The following is a 14923-nucleotide window of genomic DNA, read 5'->3' as shown; positions in this document are numbered from 1 at the left end:
TATTCAAAATAATTACAACTATTGACCAGGGCTAAACGGTTTCACTGCACTGGCGAGTGTAAAATCACATATCAGATAGTCTTGTAGCTCAGTGGGTCGAGCGCTTTCTGGCAGTATGTTGAACGCATAACCTTTTTTCGTTGAGGTCTTGGTGTTTTATTTAACAGTTACACTGTATGCTTCCGAGTTGTCATGGTTACAACATCCATTGCGGCAATTTGTCAACGCACAAAGATGACAACAATTCAAAGCTAAGGAAAGATTAATTCGATAGTTAAGCCTGGGATGTGCCCTGATTTTCCCCTGCAGCGCTTTGGTGTGTAGGAATGTTAGTGTAAGGTCACAGCCGAAAGTGGGCAGTACATCAGAGGGCCATGGGCAATGCAGCCTCAAAACTGCATGCATGTACGCAAACGGCTCCACACTTCTTCATATTGTTAAGACACTTTCATTAGAGCCGGGGGCAAAATCGCAGACATCTGAAACGAGATTTATGTGAGTTTATAGTATCTACATCTCTAATCAAAGCCCTCCAGTTTAATAGCAGTTGTGGACTAAGAACTTGCCACATATAAAATGCGAGCGGGACACAAAGAAACTACTACCCAGCCAGCAAACATCCAGCCTGTGTCCTGATTCAGAATAAAACAGTTCATGGCTACGGCTCCTCCTACTGGCAGCGGATAAGTAGCATCAAAAAGCTACGCACCATCTTTGAATGAGGACGTATTCCTTATCTTGATAGATTACCTCCCAGCTTGCTGGCCTCAGAATTTTTTTTAGTAGAGGGCGCTGCGCGTCGATGTCCCTCGAGCTGCTGTCCCTCGACAGCCACCGTCTCGGCGCCGAAGTCACTGTGCCTATAAATAGACTTGCGCAGCGTCCGTTGCTCAGTTCCGTTTTGAAGCTTGAAAATTTAGCTGTGCATGAAATGGTTATTGACCTTGAAGGAGCGTAAACTGCGACAAGGGAAGTTTTACTGCGGGGATGGATGGGAGGGTCGATAAGGAATATGTCGGAGGAACATCCCATCGGAATAACGTTACAAGGTAAGAAGTAACTTGTTCTTCGGAGGGATTGTGTCCTCCGACGTATTCCTTATCTTGATACACTCCCATAGCAGTGGTGTATAAACAGAGGTGGGAGTAAAATTGGAATATTTCCCTTCAAGAATGTACAGAATGTAACACAGCTTTGCCAAATCTTGTCTCCTGGCTAGAGGAGGAATCCAGATTGTAGAATTTTGTAAAGGTATGTGCAGACGACCATGTGGCAGCTGCACATATGTCCCGAATCGGTACCCCCTCTTTGGAGGGCCGAAGAGGCTGCGATACCCCTGGTTGAATGAGCCCTAAGATGTTGAGGGGGCTCTTTCAATGCCAATTTGTAACATTCTAGAATGGCTAATATAATCCATCTTGAAATGGTCCGTTTTGTGATTGGCAGGCCTAATTTGTGTCCTGCATAACCTATAAATAGCTAGTCTGCTTGCCTTATCCTAGCGAGTCTGCTGATATAAAAGCTCAAGGCACTCCTTGGATCCAGCCTATGTAGCCTCTCTTCCTCTTTCCCTGGATGGGGAGGAGGATAGAATGAAGGTAAGGTTATCTTCTGAGTGATGTGGAATTCAGAGACCACCTTTGGGAGGAAATTAGGCTTCACTTGTAAGACAACCTATAGTATGAGGAGGTTTGCAAGATAGAGCTTGTAATTCGCTCACTCTTCTGGCAGATGTTAAAGCCACTAGTAGGACAGTTTTAAGGGTGAGAAATCTTAATGAACACGAATGGAGTGGTTCAAAAGGAGTACCCATTAGGAAGTTTAAGACTAGATTTAAATCCCATAAGGGAACTTGGAAAGGCTTTGGAGGATAAACATTAGTTAATCCCTTCAGGAATTGAATCACTAGGGGTAGTTTGAAATATGATGGCTCCTCCGCAGTGCGCTTGAAGATTGACAACGCTGCGAGGTAGCCTTTGATCGTACCAACTTGGAAACGATATATAGGGATCGATATTCTCTTCTCTACACCAGCTGCAAAATCTGTTCCAACGGCAGCGGTATAAAGTCTTTGTTGCTGGCCTCCTGGCCGAAAGCAACACCTCCATGACGTAATCTGGAAGGTCCCAATCCTTGTATCTCAACCTTTCAGAAACCAAGGGTGAAGGTTGAGCGTTCTGATGTCTGGATGGAGAACTTGACCTCCCTTCTGCGAGAGAAGGTCCTCTCTTTGCGGAAGACGAATCGGAGGACAGATGGACATGTCCAGAAGGTCCGGGTACCACGTTCTCCTGGCCCAATCAGGGGAAATTAGGATCATGGATTTCCGGAATCTTCTTAATCTCCTGATCATTTGAGGAATGACAGGGAGTGGAGGAAACGCGTACAGAAGTGGAAACTCCCAGTCCACTACAAACGCGTCCCCTAGAGCTCCTCTCAGGGGAAATTCCCTTGAACAAAACTGATCGCACTTCCTGTTGATGCTGGTCGCGAACAGATCCACTTGAGGGGTTCCCCAAAGGGTGAAGATCTCCTGAAGGACTTCCTGAGCTAGCTCCCACTCGTGGGAGACTGTGCTCTGCCTGCTCAGAGCGTCCGCTGTCAAGTTCTTCTCTCCGGCTAGGTGAACTGCCGATAGAGAGATTCCTTCCTGAATTGCCCAAAACCAAAGCTGCATTGCCTCTCTGCACAGTGGCAGTGACCCTATGCCTCCTCTTTTGTTGAGGTAGTGCATGGCCACTGTATTGTCCGTCATTATCAGGACATTCTTTCCCTGTACTGATGGCAGAAAAGCTTTCAGCGCTAGTCTGATTGTTCTCAGCTCCAATAGGTTGATGTGTAGTCTGGACTCCGATGGAGACCAACGACCGCTGATGGTCAAGTCGTTGGTATGGGCTCCCCACCCCGTGAGTGAGGCATCCGTGACTACTGTTATCTCCGGCCATGGTTGCCAAAACAGTTCCCCTTTCAAGATGTTCTCCCGACAGGCACACCACTGAAGGTCTCGAGCTATTCTGTCTGGGATTTGAAGGAGATCTGACATTCTCCCTGAGAACTGTGACCATTGGGTACTTAGAGTCCACTGGAGGGTTCTCATTCTCAGGCGAACCTCTGGCACTAGGAAGATGCAGGATGCCATGAGGCCGAGCAACCTCAAAAAATCGAAGGCTGGTAGACGTTGGGCATTTTGAAACTTGGTGACCATCTGTAGAATATCTTGAGCCCTCACCTCTGGTGGCAAGGCTTTTCCCAGGGAAGTGTCCAGGACTGCTCCAATGTACTGGAGTCTCTGTGACGGTATCATCTGTGACTTCTTTAAATTGAGGGTGAAGCCCAGTTTGTGAAGGAAGTGGCAGACATGATATAGTTGGATCCGAGCTTGTTCCGAAGATACTGCTCTGATCAACCAATCGTCCAGGTAAGGGAAGACATGAATCCCTTCCCTCCTTAGACTTGCAGCCACTACCGGCATTAGCTTGGTGAAGACCCTAGGGCGGAGGTCCGCCCAAATGGCAGAACTCAAAATTGATAGTGAGAGTTGCCAATGGCGAACCTCAGGTATTTCCTGTGTTTGAGATGGATTGGCACATGGAAATAAGTATCCTGAAGATCTAGAGATACCAACCAGTCATGAAGCTGGAGGGCCTGAAGGATCTGAGAAAGAGTTACCATCTTGAACTTGTCTTTCCTGAGGAATTTGTTCAATTCTCGCAAGTCCAAGATGGGTCTCAGTCCTCCGTCCTTCTTTGGTACTAGGAAGTAGGGAAAATATCACCCTTGTTCCTCTCCGCTACAGGTACCGGTTCTATGGCACCTTTCTCTAGCAGGTCTAGAATCTCCTGCAGAAGGAGCGGATCTGAAAACTTCAAAGAGTTGTTCCCCGGTGGATGACTCTGAGCGGTGTGTAGGAAAGGCAGGCAGTAACCTTGGGCAACTGTCTCCAATGTCCAAGCATCTGACGTAATAGCCTGCTATTCCGCCAGATGTTGAGTTAACCTGCCCCCTACTGGTGTCTTGTGGGGAGAGACCTCGGAGGGGTTTAGAGGCGGCTGACACAGATGCCGAGGGTAAAGAGGCACCTGCTGCTGCGGCTTTTGTACCTTTAACCCGTCCACCACGGGTGAATCATTTTTGGCCCCTTTGAGCTGGCTGTCCTCTGCCTTTTCCAAATGCGGAGTAAAAGCAAAAGGACCTTCCCCTCCATGAGGTTCCTGAGGGGCGATTCGGGGTCTGACAGATTGCAGCCCCAAGAGATTTTGCTGCTGCCTTAGAGGTCTGTAACTTCTCCAGGCTGTCATCAGCCTTTTTACCAAACAAGGACATGCCATCAAAGAGCATATTCAAAAGTCTGCCCTGTACATCTGAGGAAAATCCAGACTTTCCCAACCACGCATATCTGCGGATTGTAGTACTAGCCGCCTTGGCCCTGCTGATACTGTCAGCAGAATCAATGCCAGTTTGAAGGGACTCGCACATTGCATCTTTCCCATCTTTAATGATGTTTAGAAATGCTTCCCTTTCCTCTCATTCCGGGAGACAGTCAGCCGCAGATGAAGCACACTCCCAAAGTGTATGGCTGAATCTTGCAAGCGTGCAAGAGGCGTTAATAGATTTAAGCGCCATGCTACAATGCCGAAAATACTTTTTTTGACATAGCGTCAAACCTTTTATCATCCCTTTCCTGTGGAATAGTAGGGTATGCAGATCTACTGTTCGATGAAGTTGCTGCTTGTACAACCAAACTCTCTGGAGTTGGATGCTTGCTTAAATATTCAGGGTCTGAGACAGATACTCTGTATTTGGCAGATCATTTTTTGTTAACTGCCGGGATTACTTCAGGAGTTTCCCAATTAGCAGAAGTTTTTCTCTGTAGTGCAGAATGAAAGGGAACAACAGGATCTTCCTGTGGACCCTTAACTAGGATGTCAGTAAGGTCATCCTGCTGAAAAGAAGGTGAAGGTGTAGACCACCCCATGAACTCTATTATTCTGGCCATCAGAACCCTATAAGGGGTCTCAGCATGTTCCCCAGGGTCTGATTTAGCAAATTCTACTTCAGGAGAAGTATCTAAACCACTTGCCTCATGTAAGGAGTCTTGAAGATCCTTTAATCGGTTTTCTTCTGAGATAAATTCCTCAGGAATGGGTGTTGTGGTCCTTTGCAACCCAAAAGGTCTCTCATGATCGGAATCCTCCCCTTCCTCATATATAGAGGACAAATTTCTAAAATAATCAGATCTAGGGTATGGTTTAAAACCCATTTCTAGAGCAGAGGGGGCCAAGCTTGTAGTCACAGGTTGAGAAAACGTCGAAGTTGTCGACGCAGAAGTCAAAGGCTTCGATGAAACCGAAAAAGGAGTCAAAAAAGTATGAAGGGGCCTCGAAGAACCCGAGAGGTTATCGACGACATTCTCGAGGTCATGGTCGAAGCACTCGGTACGTCTACTGACTAAGCTGTGGTAACAGCAGTAGGTCTGTCCTTTATCGGTGTCAACGACGGCGTCGATGACGCTGTGTTACTGCCTTTGCTCGAGGGTTCATGATGCTCTCGGGCAGTTTCTTTCGCCGGGTGCAACGACTCGCAGCGTTTTGATTTTTCGGGTCTTCACCCAGGATATCACCTTTAGCCATCTCCGAGGGGGTCGAGGCCGCTTTCTCGAAGACGCTAAACATTTTTTCACGGAATTCCTGCAACTTAGCTGGAGAGCTGTGTTTTGTGGTGCAGGTGACCCTTTCCGGGGAAGTGGAAGAAGACGAAGAAGAGGGAGATCTACAATGCCTCTTTTTCGAGTGTTTAGATCTCGAAGACTGATGGGAACCGCTTCGAGACCTTGAACGGGAATGTTTCCTGTGACGGTGAGGAGACGAATGTCTCAACTCTGCCGAGGAAACTTTCGAAGGAGTAGAAGTTTTAAGAGTCTTACCTCTTTCTAGCTTCCCCTTACGCTCCTTCAAGGCTTTCGCCGTCATGGACATGCAGTCCTCGCATTCTGAACAGTGATGATCCGATCCCAGGCACCACAAACAGATCCTGTGAGGATCTGTCAGCGACGTTTTCTTCCCACAATCACGACACTTTTTGAAGCTGGATGGGGTCGACGGTTCGGATGAGGAAGCCATCGATAATACATGATATATTCAAGGAATAAGTAGAAACTACTTGAAGAAAGAACTGAGCAACACGATTCCGAGGCCCACAAAGTGCGGAAAAATGGAACTGAGCAACGGACGCTGCGCAAGTCTATTTATACGCACAGTGACGTCGGCGCCGAGACGGTGGCTGTCGAGGGACACCAGCTCGAGGGACGTCGACGCGCAGCGCCCTCTACTGAAAATAAATTCTGAGGCCAGCAAGCTGGGAGGTAATCTATCAAGATAAGGAATACGTCGGAGGACACAATCCCTTCGAATGTGTGATTACAAATATTCCAAGAAGTAGGCTGACAGAGATATACATGTCATACTTTTTTAAAATTAAACAATTTTGTATTATTTTCCAACCTGAACAAATATGCATATCAGTACTCATACTATTTCCACGCCGTTTTACTCCCTTACCCCTCTCTCCACTACCTGAGCCTACCACGCCCCATCCTCCCCCGCAGTTCCTTGCTGCGGGAGTCTCTCCATCAACCTCACCTGAAGGGGTATCCGCTTCCGAGTTTACCTGGTCGGACCCAGTCAGAGTCGCTACCATATGTTTTCAGGCAGTCAGCGTATCCGCTTCTTCTCCCCCCCCTATTCGTTGCCGCATTCCACACCACAGTTTCGGCATTCGCCCATTTCTGTAAGTCGCACCACCATGCTCCAACTTGAGGTCTCCTGCTTGCCTTCCACCCCATTGCTATCCTGCGTTTACCCAGTATATATACTAGGCCTTCGGGCTTACTCACATGCTTGAGTCTGCGCGGTCTAGGATCCCTCCCAGCATACATGCTGTTAGGGAGAATTCTCTGTTAAGGCTAATTTCCCAAACCTAGTGAGTCCCCCAGCAGCTTTGCTGGATTTTTGGGGTTTATTTTTTTCTACTGCTAAGAGTGAGACTCTTTTTCTCCCACTCTTAGACATGATTTGAGATATCCTTTGACTTTGTAATGTGTTTTATGGGCTATGGGGTCTTTTAAACCATAGGGTTTCATGTGGTTTTTGGTAAGTGTGTTACACAGCACCCTCAGTGCGGTAACACAGGGGTGTCATAGTGACCCCCAAACATAGACTCCATACCCTGGGACTGACTACTGTCTCCCAGGCCATGTAAAGTCACCATTGACTTTACTAGTCTTAAATTGGGAACAGAACCAGTACAAACCATCATATTGTGGAAGTACTGGTAGGGGTAATTAGATTGCCCCTGGGTCTGTTTTTCGAGGGGGCACTGTGCAGTCCCTCCTCGTCGAGTTTCTGGCTGGTGGCAGTGGTTACCACGCGAAATATTCCTTAAGAATATTTACCATGGGATTTTCCCATTAATTTTAAACGCACCACTTTTTTGGTGCAATGTTAAAGATACCGCCGGGTTATTTATTTAATATTTACTCCCCGGTTGGGTCTTTTTGCCAGAAGAAGGTTTTAAAATGGCATTTGTGTTCGCCTCTGTAACTCCAACCCAAGTCGAGCCCCTTGTTCCACTTTTTGGCGGGCTTCTACACAGAAGCCTCCAAAAGTGGTGCCACTCTGTCTGGGTCTACAGGATGTGTGGGAGGGGGGTTTAGGCAGCCTAGACTGAGTTGCCTCCGCAACTCAAGTCGCACTCTTGTGTGATTGGCCCAGTGGTGAGCCGCCTGGCTCACCACTTAGCATGTTTGAATGACAGCTAGGACTGATGAATGGGGGTTTTCTGCATAAAAGCAGGGCTTTGGGGACTGGAACTTCAGACGTCGCCACAGGACCAAAGAATCTGAAGAGGGAGAAGCTGAGCCGACCTCCAACGACGACACCACCGCTGGAGCCCTGCTGAACCAACTCACCACTTCTTCCAACGACAGAGGAGATCTTCATTCCGAAGAGTCTTCTTCCTTTGACTGGGGGGATAACCAGTTTGCCTGCCTTTTCGCCTTCTCGGATCATCTCGCGGCCGCCTTGCCTGTGCCAAGCACCCCGGCAACCAGGATACCACGTTTTACCACTACTGCGAATAAAAGGGTAGTACCTTTTAACCGGAGAACTCCGTGGCTGGTTTCTTCCCTGTTAGTGCAACGACCTTCAGCTTTCCTCCACGTCGAGATCCTCTCTTCCTCTGGACGACGCCGCAACTTGCAACCACTGCAAGGAACAACTGCCCCCGCTGGAGGATTCTCTCCACTTTCAAGGTACTGTGTCCGCCTGGCCTCCCTCGCAACGGTCTGTGTGGGGTGTCTCGTAAATCCTCAATTTACCACTTGGGTTGGCCCTAGGCCGGCTAACTGAACTTTTCTGAGCTGAACTACTTCCTTTTTAAACTCTCTGCAAGACTTTTCAAGCCTTTTAAACTGTGTGATCTTGGGCGCATTGGTGTTCTACTCTCTCTAAGAGGGAACCTGGCCTCTGAACGTTTTTTGCTCACAAGTAGACTTTGACTTTCCTGCCTTGCTGGGTGCTTCTAAAGTATTGTGTTGTGTGCTTTTCTAATTTCTGCCTTTTCCCTCCATTTTTTTAATAACTTATTGTAGTGCCATCTTTAGTTAAGCGCTCCCCTCTGTCTGAAAATAAGCGGTGTTAACTAAGACTTGTCTAATAAGGAATAAGGGATGTATATATATTAATAGTGACTGTGTTTTGAACTTGCTTACAATAATAGTGCTGGAGTGTTTCTAAGTGTGTCTTTAAATAAATAATGATATACTTTAATACCAAAGCTCTGGTCAGTGTTTGCTTGTGCACCTGTATTTTGGTACCTATCTATTATACTCTATATATTGTCTAACTCTTCTTGAGAGAAGTCTGGCTGCTCAGCCACAGCTACCAGGTAAATATGGGTGGTACAGACTGCTACCAATTGGGTTTACTGCCAAAACCTGTAGTCTTAAGCCTTTTTCAGTGGTCCCAAAGGGAACTGCACAGGTTTCTGCCTAACACATGCCCATGGGGAGTCCACCTCCAGATTAATCTCCTTGCTCGCCATGAGATGGGCCACCTACCCCCAAAATCCCTTTATTTCGGGGCATGCCCAGAAAATGGGTACCATCCCCACCACCACCTCCCCACATTTCGGACATGCCTGGACCCTGCGTTTTTAAACTTGGCTATCTTTTTAGGGGTCAGGTATGCCCTGTGGGTAATATACAACTGGATCTGTTGCAATCTCACGTTCCTAGATACGTTTTTATGGTATCCCTGTGCCCTGATCCACAGCCCATCTCCCATTGATTCCATTACCTCTTCTTCCCAATCTCGTCTCGTCTGGCTTACCAACTTCCCCACCTTGGACATCAGTAGCTCGTATATTCGGGAGACCTCATGACCCCCTCTGACACATCGTGAAAAGTTTCAATAACTGGTACGGCTGTTGGGCCAGCACTGCCTTGGCCCACGCTCCTTTTATAATCCTCACCAGCCTTGAGTATGTGATGTATTGTCCCCGGTGTACCCCTGCATCCTCCACCAGTGTATCAAACTCTATCACCTTGCCATCCTGTCATATGTCTCCCAGGGTCGCCACTCCCATTGGTTCCCATTGCTTCCTGATGGTCTTCCTCAATTGTTCATTAATGCTACTAGCGGTATCTGTGGGGAGCACGGAGATGGGATCTTCATTACCTGGCAGGCTCTCCGCCACATTTCCGCACCCAGATCTAACAATCTCGACCCGCTCTCCCGCTGTGATTTGGGCAGCCACATCCATTCGTTCAGGAAGTAGGGTGTACACTCGGCCCTCAGCAACTGAAACTCAGAAGTAGGGTCTTCCGATAACCATTTTACCACATATTGGAGTTGACTCACCAATTTTTATAATTCAAAGTTGGGTAGTCTAACGCCACTTAGATCATATGGGTTCTGTAGTTTCCATAACGCTATTCTATTCCTGGAGTTCTGCCATATAAACCCTCTACATAGGCTCTGTACTTTGGTGAAGAATCGTCTGGGTATTATTTATGGGATGTTCGAAAAATAGTGTAGTAACCTGGGTAACACCACCATCTTTAGTAGTGCGACTCTCCCCAGCATGGTCAATGGCAGTTTGGCCCAAAATGCCATGCTGTTGGCTATTCTGGTCACTGCCTTCTCCATGTTCTGCTTGTGTTCGACCTCAACCTTGTGATACACCTCTATTCCAAGGTATCTAAACTTCTCGGTTTCCCACTTTATCTGTAGCACCAGTAATTCGTGCCTTGGTATTCCCACAGATCTACCCAGGGGGAAGATGCTAGATTTCTTTGGGTTTATAGTTATACCAGACAGCACAGCATAGTGCTCCATGACCTCCAATATATACTGTAGATTCTCCTCAGGGAACCTCAGGTACAGCAGCATGTCAACCGCATACAGCGATATCAAATTTTGCCCATCCTTAGTGCTAATCCCAACTTTTCCATATTGCTGCCTCAAGTACGCCACCAGGGCTTCCAGTGCCAAAATAAACAGCATCGGGGACCATGGGCATCCCTGTCTAGTGCCCCTACTCAATTGCCACTGTTCCGATATGGTCGCTCCTGTACTAACCCGTGCCAATGGTTTGTTGTACAAAAACCGGATCCACTTGAAATATCTTGCTCCCATCCCATATGCTTCTAAAACAGCCAGTAGCCATGGCCATTTCACTGAATCAAAGGTTTTAACCGCATCCAGAGAAATTATCGCTACTTCCTGGGGCTTCCCTCCATCTGCTCAATGACATGATGGAGTCTTCTAAGGTTGTTGGTTATGTTCCTGTGTGGGACATACCCTGTTTGGTCCGGGTGTATACGTTTATTTATTACTGGTCTCATCCTGTCTGCCATCACCGAGTATTTTGTTGTCCTGGTTAAGTATCGAAAGCGGTCTGTAAGACCCGCAATCCACGTCTGGTTTGTGGGGTTTAAGGAGCGGAATGATAATTGCTTCCTGGAGAGACTCCGGCAGTGTACCCGCATTAAACGCCAGCATCGGGGGGAGAAATTCCGCCCTACATGCCTTATAGAACTCACTCGGGAGTCCATCCACCCCTGGGGCCTTATTGGTAGGTAGCATATTGATCACATGTTCGAGTTCCTCTAGCGTTATTGGGACCTCCAGATTATCCCTGTCTGCTTCTCGAGCTTGGGCAAACCGACCTCTGTTAATGCTGGTGTCTGAATACAGTCTCTGGTAGTATTCACAAAAACACTCATTCACCCCATTCTGGGTATCCCGCATCTGCCCATCTATACCTTGTATCACCCTTATTGCTTGTCTGGGGGTCTCACTTTTGTATAGTCAGGCCAACAACCTGCCTGGCTTATCACCTTCTGCATGCTATCTCTCCACATATTTATTGTAGTTTAAGCTAAGTGACCCCAGGGGACCCCAAATCATCCTGCATTTCTATTTACAGCTTCCTCTCCGCATTACGTAGGTCTCGTACTATGGTGCTTTGTAACACTTGTAATTTTGATATCGCTGCTCCCCTCACCACCACCTTAAATGCCTCCCACAATGTCCCAGCTGAATATACACTGCCGCTCTTGTGTTTGAAATATTCCTTTATGTTCCCTCTCAGATCTTCCCTAAATGCTGTGTCTTTTAGAGCCTAGGCTCTGAGTCGCCATGTTGGAATTCTCGCTCTGGGGGGCAAGTACTGCCATGTTACTATCAGCGGTGCATGGTCCGAGAGAACCATGGCCTTGCAGTCTGCCTGCATCACTTCTTTCACTAACTCCGGTCCTAGAAATATGTAATCTTATCTGGTGTGCAGATTCTGGGGGGGCGGAATAGTGTGAGTATCCTCTATCCTGTGGATGATGCATTCTCCATGCATCCTGTAAACGAAAGTCATTTAACAGGGTGCGCAAGGCTTTCACCGCTGGGGCCGGTTTACCAATCTTATCATCAGACCTATCTAGCTTCGGGACCAAGGTACAGTTAAAGTCCCCCCCCCCGCCTCCCTCATATAACCACACCATCCATGTAAGAGCTTATCTTGGCATACAAAGTCTTAAAATAGGCTGTGTTGACCTGGTTCGGGGCATAAACATTGATGATATTAACTTCCTTGTTTTTTACCATCCCTTTTATTAGCACCATTCTCCCAGCCATATCTACAGTAGACTGCACTAGCTTGAATGGTACATGTGACGCTATCCACATAATAACTCCTCTGGCATACGGCGAGTACGCCGCTCCCAGGGTCGTGCCTTTCCATTTCCTCGCTACCACCACCTGCTTCTCTGCGCTCAGGTGGGTTTCCTGTAGTAACGCAATATCTATTTTCTGCCTCTTCAGATACATCATGACCTTGTTTCACTTGATATAATTATTCAGGCCCCTCACATTCCAGGTCACTATTCTCAGATGCCACATCTTATCCGATTCCAACTCCACCTGTCAATGCCCACACTCTTCTTGTTTTCTTATGTGGCATGGGATTGTAGGGTCGCCCTCCCAGAACCCCCCGACCTCCCTCCCCAACTCTCCCTTGCAACTCCCCAACTGCCTCACTCCCCCCCTCCCCTAAACTGTTGCCCAGCTCCAACTGTGGATCTCAGGCTACCCCCCATCTAGACCTTTTTTCGGACCTAGCCGATACTCTGGGCTCCACGGGGGGACACCGACCTACAGGTGTCCCGACTAAACTAACTACTAGGGGTAGTAACGTGTTCCGCCTGTGTCTCCCGAATAAAATTTAACCTATCATTTTTACAACTCAAGGCCTATATGTTCAGTTTGTTCCAAATTCCATCACATATTTCTCTTTTCCAATCCAAAGTCAATGTTACTGCTACATATACCCCCTCCCCGCCGTGCTTAGCTTACCCTATTTCCGGAAATACCCAAATTCACTTATACGGACTGCTCTCTGTCTGGTCATCTGCTCCTGCTGGGCTGTTCCGTGCATCCATCCATGCTGTCACCTCTTCCGTGGTTTCGAAGAAATGCGCTTTGTTATTGTGCATCACTTTCAGCTTTGCTGGATATAACAACATATATTTGTATCCCGCCTCACGCAGTCTCCCTTTGACGGATACATAACTCACTCTCTGTCTCTGCACCAAAAAAGTGAAGTGCGGGTACGCCGTAATGGTTGCGCATCCTCTGCTTATTGGCCCTCCCTTACGGAAGTGTTCCAGTATCTTTTCTCTGCCTTTGTAATTCAATATTTTAGCAATGATCGGTCAGAGGGGTGCCCCAGGCTGCGGCCATCTGATCAAGGCCCTATGCGCCCTTTTCACTGTGAATACCTGAGTGAGTACCTTGCCATCTATCTCTTGTAGCAGCATGGTTTCAACATAATTAGTCAGGTCAGAGCCCTCTGCTCCTTCTGGAGGATCTATGATGCGGTATTATTTCTGCGCGTCCGCCCTTCTGCCTCCTCGGCTCTGTTCTCCAGATTGCGTACCTGTTGCAGCGCCGAGACTTCCTTGGCATTCGCGTTGCAGGTGTTCGTGTTGGCTTTCACCTCCTTTTCCAGCACACCCATGCACTCTGCTAGCTTCCTAACATCTTGCCTTAGGAGATTTACATCCACTCTAACAGCGTCTATTTTCTGCTCCAGAGAGGTTTTTAATTCTGCAAGTGCTGTGCCCATTTTGCATGCCTATAATGTCTTCAGTTCCGCTATGGTGTCTAGAATCTGTTGGTCATTTCGTGACGGGGATACTTCTCTCGATGCGTCTTGCTTCTTGGGTCACACCACTTCTGCGGTCGGGAATGCTTTAGCAAAGTTCTCCAGCGTTGGTTGTCTCACCTTAGGTTTCCACACTTTGAACGCCATTTCCACCCTCGGGGTCCTGCTGTTCAGGCCACTGGTGATGGTTCACTTATTCACCTCCGTCCCCGCCTTCTGAGTCACAATTCTGCGTGGTGTCCCAACCCCGTGGCTCCTCTACTCGTGGTTGGGGTGGTTGTCCTAACAGTCCTTCAGCACCTGAGCTCTTCACAAGCAGCCCTGTGCCACTTATGCCGCGTGCCCACCAACGCCATCCACGGTAGCCTCTTTATGTGGGTTGTCTCAGGTGCCCAGTAGGCCTTGGTATCCTTCCCAGTGTGGGCGTAGGGCATAGGGCCAGATGTAGCCCATTAGTCCTAGTGTACAGGGGGCTATGATTATTCTTCTTGCTCCTCCCCCTCGCCAGCGCCTGGGGTGCATCCCTGCTTAGTGCCTCATAGTGTCTGTCCGCTCACTACTGCTTCCCACGTCTGTACATCCCACCATTGTGAATCTGCATCCCACCTACCTTGTCCTTCATTGTGGATCGCTGCATGGTAATGCTCTGCCACTAGGGGTGCCGGGTATCAGTTCTTCCTGATGGTTCGCTTAGGCTGTCGCCATTTTCTCTTTCTGTGCATCCAAATTCGTATGTGCTTAACGTTCACGTTCTGCTTCCACACCTTCCATTACTTTTGTTGTGGTCCCATATCCACTTGCATTCTGCACGTCCAGCTGATATGTTATTCGGCTTCCTCCGTCTCCTCCAATATGTGTGGGTGGCAGCCGATGGAACCCTGAGTCTCCGGCCCCCTCCGGTGAGGGTGCTCATCTTCCGTGTTAACAGCAATGTGTCTTGGCTGTCATTGTTTGTACGGCCACTTACTTTATCGAGAGCTCATCTAGCTCCAGCCAGCCAGCATGCATGCCTCTGTCTCTTTCTTCCTTCAGGGTTCGGCTACATGCCACAATGTTGTGCTGTAGTATCACGTTCTAACAACCCCTCTCCTTTGCAGCTGCACTGTGTATTTGCATGCAGCACTTCTCCGCTTGCAACACGAGTCTCCCTGATGCCGTCAGGGGTCCGTTCGTGCCACCCCTGCCACTCGCTGCCTTTGTGCCTGTC

The 14923-nt window shown here is 48.1% G+C and overlaps 1 protein-coding gene across 1 annotated transcript in view; it reads right to left on the bottom strand.

The window, feature by feature from the left end:
* Positions 1–14923, bottom strand: part of THOC7 (THO complex subunit 7) — a 1450279-nt gene that overhangs the window by 123375 nt on the left and 1311981 nt on the right. The window lies entirely within an intron of this gene.

Source organism: Ambystoma mexicanum, chromosome 2p (assembly GCF_040938575.1).
Source record: "Ambystoma mexicanum isolate Mex_15411 chromosome 2p, UKY_AmexF1_1, whole genome shotgun sequence".
In the NCBI taxonomy this organism is placed as follows: domain Eukaryota; kingdom Metazoa; phylum Chordata; class Amphibia; order Caudata; family Ambystomatidae; genus Ambystoma; species Ambystoma mexicanum.
This window is presented reverse-complemented; position numbering and strand designations above follow the sequence as displayed.